The following is a 7685-nucleotide window of genomic DNA, read 5'->3' as shown; positions in this document are numbered from 1 at the left end:
CATCAGATATTCATCATTTTTTTCTCAACACTCTCATAATAGTCTCTGAAAAATGGATGACACATGGATGAATTCCGATTTTTTTCACTGATCCATAGACATGCATTTGCAAGTTTGATCTGAGACTCAGATAAAAGTCGGGCAAGTCTCCATGATTTTGTACAGACCGCACAGTCTGCAAGAATCCCCGAACATGTGAACAGCCCCATAGACTCATTCACAAATCAGTTAGATCCCGGATCCATTATAGTCTATGGTCTTTGCCAAATCGCAGAGACACGTCTGACATTGACCCAAGTGTCTGATGAAACTCGGCAGTGAAAGTTTATGGGTCCGTGAAAAAAATCAAACTGTGCTTGGATGCCATTCAATGTTTTTGTACTGTTAGGTAGGAGAAGGTGATGAAAAAAAAAATGTCATTAGTGCAAAAAACTCTGACCAAACTCTGATGATAATAACTAGTGATGAGCGAATATACTCGTTGCTCGAGATATCCTGAGCATGCTCGGGGGTCCTCCGAGTATTTTTTAATGCTCGGAGATTTAGTTTTTCTTGCCACAGCTGAATGATTTACATTTGTTAGCCAGCATAAGTATGCAGCGCCCCAGAGTCCTGGTCGTTGCAGTAATGTTATTCTACCACCAGGGAGAGTGATGTTACGTCTGAGGGCAATGAAGGAGAACTTCTGTCCAGGTATCACAACCACAAAACACACTTCATACTCCAGTCCGCCAGGGGGAGCTAAGCTTCTATCTATTAGGGCACTCCTCACACTTAGGTAAAACTGGTGGGTTGGTTAGAAAGACAGACAGTCAGTCCCGACCGAGTTTGGCAGAGGCTGGTTGGAGTGGGTTCCAGCCAGCTCCAGGCTGCGGCCTGCGGAAGACGAGGGAACACGGAGCTGCACCTGCATCCCATGCGGCAGCATCCCAAGAAAGAGACATTGAAAGGAATTGTGTTGCAGTGAGTGAGAAATGAAGTCATAGCAAAAGGAGAAGAATATCAGAGGGGGACCAGCTAGAAGCAGGCTGCCTCCTTCTGAAGCGCAGTACCGGAAGCCAGAACACTGAGGGAGTAAGGATCTCTATGCTGTTACTTCAGAGACTGGCAGGACAGTTGATTCCACGTTTAGATAAATAGAACCCGGCACTCAACTTGAGTCAAACTGGTGGTATTTTATTTCGTAGTATGAAAAACGTTTCGGCCTGGTCTGGCCTTCGTCAGTTACTACAATATTATAAAGAAAAGGAATGATACATACACCCGTGACTACATCTGTAAATACATCCGTAAGTACATGCAGTGTGAAATAAATCAATTAACCAAACAGAAAAAAGAAAAAACAGAATAAACAACAAAAGTATATACAATGTGTCAATTGGTCATGATATGGCGATGTGAAAAACAAATGTTGGTAGGAGCCATCTAGTATATCCCAGCCCTCCCAGATGGTGAGTAGAATGTGAAGAGCAAGATAACACCAACCGTACCGTACTAAGAAGAGTTTAGGAGAACCGCTGAGGAAATGCTACTGTAAGCGAGGTAAATCGCAGGGAAATCCCTGCAGGTAAAAGAAAAGGGCCTATAATATGGGTTACCAGCGAAAATCTGCTGTAGTAAAACAGTGCCAAAGGTGTAAGGGGCCCCACTAAGTGTTAATACCTTAGGAGATGTCTGTCTCCGATCAATGCCGCGGCTGCGGGCTGTGGAGGAAGAGGGGGTGATGTCAGCGTACATGCAGAATGGCATACTGGCCAGGCAATGTGTGATGCTAAGCGACGACATCGCTCCTAAGAGCGGGGGCTGAGAGGAGGGTAAGGCGGTTACCTGTAGTAGAGGCGGGTCAGGACGCGGTGTCCACTGCTGTCAAGGAGGATGCCCGAGTGAAGGGACGCCAGTGCGGCGTTCCTTATGTGCGCGCCCGCCAAACCGGATGTGACGTACCCGGAAGTGACCGCTTGTTGTGGCCTGTGATGGACAGGAGAGAGCCGGCCAATCGTATGACTCCCCTGAGGGGGGGCGGGACAAAACGAGGTGTGCACTGTGTTTACAAAACAGATGAGCGACCTCAGCTAGTATGGACACGGTGATGGTGGTGCTGAAAAGGTGGGGGTGATGGTAGTTCATATCCTAAGAGCTGTGACCCCGTGGATTGGCAGGAGAGTCCTGGTGGTTCAATATAGACGGCTCTAGGAAGACAGATAAATATATTAGAGACATAGACATGATGAGAATACAATGATGATTAAATGAAGTCATGATAAGTATACAGTTATTGCAATTAGCACCCTAGATAGAGAGTACATATAAATGCATAAATACCCACTAGAAATATTCTGAGGTGAGAGCCCATAAGATAGAAACGGACCCGTGGGATTTAAGTAAAGGAGACAAGGTCGTAGTCCCTATTTAGACCTTTGGGGTGTAAGGTATCCAAAGTATGGATCCAGAAAGCCTCCCTGCGTTTTAGGGAGGCTAATCTATCACCCCCCCGTCTGGGCGCTGAGACCTGCTCAATTACTTGAAACATGAGCTGGGAAATGTTGTGGCCTTTAGATATAAAATGTTGTGGAATGGGTAGGAGCGTGTTGCCACACCTAATCGTGGACTTATGCTTAGAGATCCGTTCCCGAATGGATCGGGTTGTCTCTCCCACATAGAGCATGCCGCAGGGGCATTTGATGAGGTAAACCACATAGGCCGAGTCGCAGTTAAAGTAGTTCTTAATAGGAAAGGCCCTACCAGAACGTGGATGGTGAAATGAGCTGCCCTTGAGAACATTATTGCATTGGGTGCAGTGGAGACAGGGGAAGGTGCCGAGACGGGGATTCTGAAGGAACCGTTGGATGGGTGCCCTTTTGTCTGGTCCTATATCAGCTCTTACCAGTGTATCTCTTAAGTTACGTGGTCTCCTAAAGCACGGTAGAAAAGGTTCCCTGAACTCTGGTACGTCTGGATGGGCAGTACTGAGTAGATGCCAGTGTTGGCGTATATTTTTATGGAGGATATATGCAAAAGGGTGGAAGGAATGGACGAATGGAATACGATTCTTTGACTTCGATCTTCGACTTCCTAAATCCCAAATACAACGGGTAACCCGCATAGTCTCGGATAATGAGTTACGATCACAGAGAGTATTAGAAATGGAAGCCAAGTTTCAGGCACGAGGTTACCCTAGCTCGTTCCTTCAAGAATCTCGGACATCCGGCCCAAACAACAGATCGAAGTCAAAGAATCGTATTCCATTCGTCCATTCCTTCCACCCTTTTGCATATATCCTCCATAAAAATATACGCCAACACTGGCATCTACTCAGTACTGCCCATCCAGACGTACCAGAGTTCAGGGAACCTTTTCTACCGTGCTTTAGGAGACCACGTAACTTAAGAGATACACTGGTAAGAGCTGATATAGGACCAGACAAAAGGGCACCCATCCAACGGTTCCTTCAGAATCCCCGTCTCGGCACCTTCCCCTGTCTCCACTGCACCCAATGCAATAATGTTCTCAAGGGCAGCTCATTTCACCATCCACGTTCTGGTAGGGCCTTTCCTATTAAGAACTACTTTAACTGCGACTCGGCCTATGTGGTTTACCTCATCAAATGCCCCTGCGGCATGCTCTATGTGGGAGAGACAACCCGATCCATTCGGGAACGGATCTCTAAGCATAAGTCCACGATTAGGTGTGGCAACACGCTCCTACCCATTCCACAACATTTTATATCTAAAGGCCACAACATTTCCCAGCTCATGTTTCAAGTAATTGAGCAGGCCTCAGCGTCCAGACGGGGGGGTGATAGATTAGCCTCCCTAAAACGCAGGGAGGCTTTCTGGATCCATACTTTGGATACCTTACACCCCAAAGGTCTAAATAGGGACTACGACCTTGTCTCCTTTACTTAAATCCCACGGGTCCGTTTCTATCTTATGGGCTCTCACCTCAGAATATTTCTAGTGGGTATTTATGCATTTATATGTACTCTCTATCTAGGGTGCTAATTGCAATAACTGTATACTTATCATGACTTCATTTAATCATCATTGTATTCTCATCATGTCTATGTCTCTAATATATTTATCTGTCTTCCTAGAGCCGTCTATATTGAACCACCAGGACTCTCCTGCCAATCCACGGGGTCACAGCTCTTAGGATATGAACTACCATCACCCCCACCTTTTCAGCACCACCATCACCGTGTCCATACTAGCTGAGGTCGCTCATCTGTTTTGTAAACACAGTGCACACCTCGTTTTGTCCCGCCCCCCCTCAGGGGAGTCATACGATTGGCCGGCTCTCTCCTGTCCATCACAGGCCACAACAAGCGGTCACTTCCGGGTACGTCACATCCGGTTTGGCGGGCGCGCACATAAGGAACGCCGCACTGGCGTCCCTTCACTCGGGCATCCTCCTTGACAGCGGTGGACACCGCGTCCTGACCCGCCTCTACTACAGGTAATCGCCTTACCCTCCTCTCAGCCCCCGCTCTTAGGAGCGATGTCGTCGCTTAGCATCACACATTGCCTGGCCAGTATGCCATTCTGCATGTACGCTGACATCACCCCCTCTTCCTCCACAGCCCGCAGCCGCGGCATTGATCGGAGACAGACATCTCCTAAGGTATTAACACTTAGTGGGGCCCCTTACACCTTTGGCACTGTTTTACTACAGCAGATTTTCGCTGGTAACCCATATTATAGGCCCTTTTCTTTTACCTGCAGGGATTTCCCTGCGATTTACCTCGCTTACAGTAGCATTTCCTCAGCGGTTCTCCTAAACTCTTCTTAGTACGGTACGGTTGGTGTTATCTTGCTCTTCACATTCTACTCACCATCTGGGAGGGCTGGGATATACTAGATGGCTCCTACCAACATTTGTTTTTCACATCGCCATATCATGACCAATTGACACATTGTATATACTTTTGTTGTTTATTCTGTTTTTTCTTTTTTCTGTTTGGTTAATTGATTTATTTCACACTGCATGTACTTACGGATGTATTTACAGATGTAGTCACGGATGTATGTATCATTCCTTTTCTTTATAATATTGTAGTAACTGACGAAGGCCAGACCAGGCCGAAACGTTTTTCATACTACGAAATAAAATACCACCAGTTTGACTCAAGTTGAGTGCCGGGTTCTATTTATCTATATGTATACGGCTTGGGAACCTACCCGTGCACCTAAGTAGCTGTGCCCACGTCTTTTGATTCTCAGTTGATTCCACGTTGGCTGCCCGACCATATACCCAGGAGGCAGGGTGGCAACTTGTGGGGGCCAGGGCATCTCTAGGGTCCCTATAAAAAGCCTCAGGCCACCAGTCATACGGGTTTTGTCCTATCCATCAGGGGGACAGAGAGGAAGAGACTTAACATCTACAATAGTTGTGAGGACCTTACCGAGTTGCTCAGCAGGGAGGTACTACAATGCCCAGGCGCTAGAGGAAGGCTATTGAATTCCACCTGGATAAGGGGAACTCTGGAATTGCCCTCAGACCGGCCGGACTCTGTCTGCCCTGTGGTCCGTACCCTGGACTGTGGATGTTGAAGCCTACAGTAAAGGTAAAGAGACTACACCCATTGTGTCCTCGTTATTCACTGCGCCTTACATCACCCACCATCCACCATCTACACCTATGGGAAGCCCTGGGGACATACTTCACCTGTGGGAATGTACACCATCTGGCTGCCACAACATCACCCCAGTGGACTTCTAATCAGCGTCGGTCACCATGACCGAATACCACAGGTGGCGTCACGAACACTATCCCTTTAAAGACTTTTCCCCCCATTTAATCCAACGGACATCCCGAGAGCCACGGACCGGGCCAGCCACCGTGATATCCCCGACGAGAACCAAAGGGCCCGGCTCCGAGTAACCCCTAGTCTTGGGCGGGCTCCTGCAAGTACATGTGGGGGTTGCCTGGTTGCTAGGGAATCCCCACATGTACTTATGTATGAGCACCTAAAAATACACGGAGGTCACCTGAGCATGCTCGGGAAATCTCGAGTAAAGAGTATATTCGCTTATCACTAATAATAACTGATGAAACTTGGGCCATTTTTCTCGTATGTAGAAAAAAAAACCTGACGTCTGAATTGGTAACCAGAAACACATGGGCTACTTGCACATTGAACAAGTATGTAGGAACCTGTTCACACACCACCAAGAAACTTGAAGACACAAAAGAGCACAATGAGGCCAAAAATACTCTGTTGTAAAAAAAAAAATCACAGTAATAAGCAAGAGCTAGTCAAAAGATGGAAAAAAACAGGGTACTTAGTTGATACGTTTTTTGCAAATATCAACGTATCAACTAAATACCCTGTTTTTTCCATCTTTTGACTAGCACTTGCTTATTACTGTGATTTTTTTACAACAGAGTATTTTTGGCCTCATTGTGCTCTTTTTTGTCTTGGTAAGACACAGTTGCTGACCCATCACTGCCATCATCTGTACTCCAAATGACTACATTCTGACATCAACACATCTGAAGGCAAAAAGACTGAGGAAAAGTCAGGGCATGGAAGACACTTATGTGAAATTTTTTTTACAAGAATGATTATAAAGTTATTTGAAAATTTTCAAAACTTTAAATGGTGGACAAAAATTCTGAAAAAAAAAAGTTTATTTGCGCTTTAAAAAAAAAAATACTTTGTGATCTGTCTTAAAATGGCAAAGAAAGTGAAGCAGTGTGGGTCCCCAACTCCAGTCCTCAAGGCCCACCAACAGGTCATGTTTTCAGGATTTCCTTTGCATTGCACAGGTGATGCAATTATTACCTGGGCAAGACTAAGGAAATCCTGAAAACATGACATGTTGGTGGGCCTTGAGGACTGGAGTTGGGGACCCCTGCCATAACAGAAGCCCCTATTTTAGCCAATGGGCTCCTTGGGAGCAGCTGATACATGACATGTAAGGGGTCTCTGGTAGAGATGAAAGAGAGGAAGAGGGAGACAGAGAGTGACTTCTATTACATAGTAACATAGTAACATAGTTAGTAAGGCCGAAAAAAGACATTTGTCCATCCAGTTCAGCCTATATTCCATCATAATAAATCCCCAGATCTACGTCCTTCTACAGAACCTAATAATTGTATGATACAATATTGTTCTGCTCCAGGAAGACATCCAGGCCTCTCTTGAACCCCTCGACTGAGTTCGCCATTAATCGATGAGTGGTGCTGATGACAAGAATCCCAGATAGGCTTTGAGCACATGTGTCCTTCAGAACCATACATAGATATAACTAATGTATAGACAGAACGAAGTAATGGCTGAATATGTGGTAGAGAGGATGACTTGAGGTTTTGTTGGGTGGCCGGGAATTCTCCTTGACAGAAGGTTGGAATTCTTAGGATTCTTGGATTCAGGTTTGGGTTTAAAGGGACACTGTCACCTGAATTTGGAGGGAACAATCTTCAGCCATGGAGGCGGGGTTTTGGGGTTTTTGATTCACCCTTTCCTTACCCTCTGGCTGCATGCTGGCTGCAATATTGGATTGAAGTTCATTCTCTGTCCTCCGTAGTACATGCCTGCGCAAGGCAAGATTGCACTCCGCCTCCATGGCTGAAGATTGTTCCCTCCAAATTCAGGTGACAGTGTCCCTTTAAGTTCAGGTAGAATTCTGGTACCCGAACCAAACTTTGGGCTAAAGTTCATTCGAACCCAACAAACATCCAAG

The 7685-nt window shown here is 46.1% G+C and overlaps 1 long non-coding RNA gene across 1 annotated transcript; it reads left to right on the top strand.

The window, feature by feature from the left end:
• Positions 1 to 3951: 3951 nt before the first annotated feature.
• Positions 3952 to 5127, top strand: LOC138641513 (uncharacterized). Its single transcript, XR_011313892.1, has 2 exons — positions 3952 to 4455; positions 4580 to 5127. It is a non-coding gene; the product is annotated as an uncharacterized lncRNA (long non-coding RNA).
• Positions 5128 to 7685: the final 2558 nt, after the last annotated feature.

The sequence above is a fragment of the Ranitomeya imitator genome, chromosome 6 (genome assembly GCF_032444005.1).
Source record: "Ranitomeya imitator isolate aRanImi1 chromosome 6, aRanImi1.pri, whole genome shotgun sequence".
Taxonomy (NCBI): Eukaryota; Metazoa; Chordata; class Amphibia; order Anura; family Dendrobatidae; genus Ranitomeya; species Ranitomeya imitator.
The sequence above is the reverse complement of the archived record's forward strand: the minus strand, read 5'-3'. Positions and strand labels throughout refer to the sequence as shown.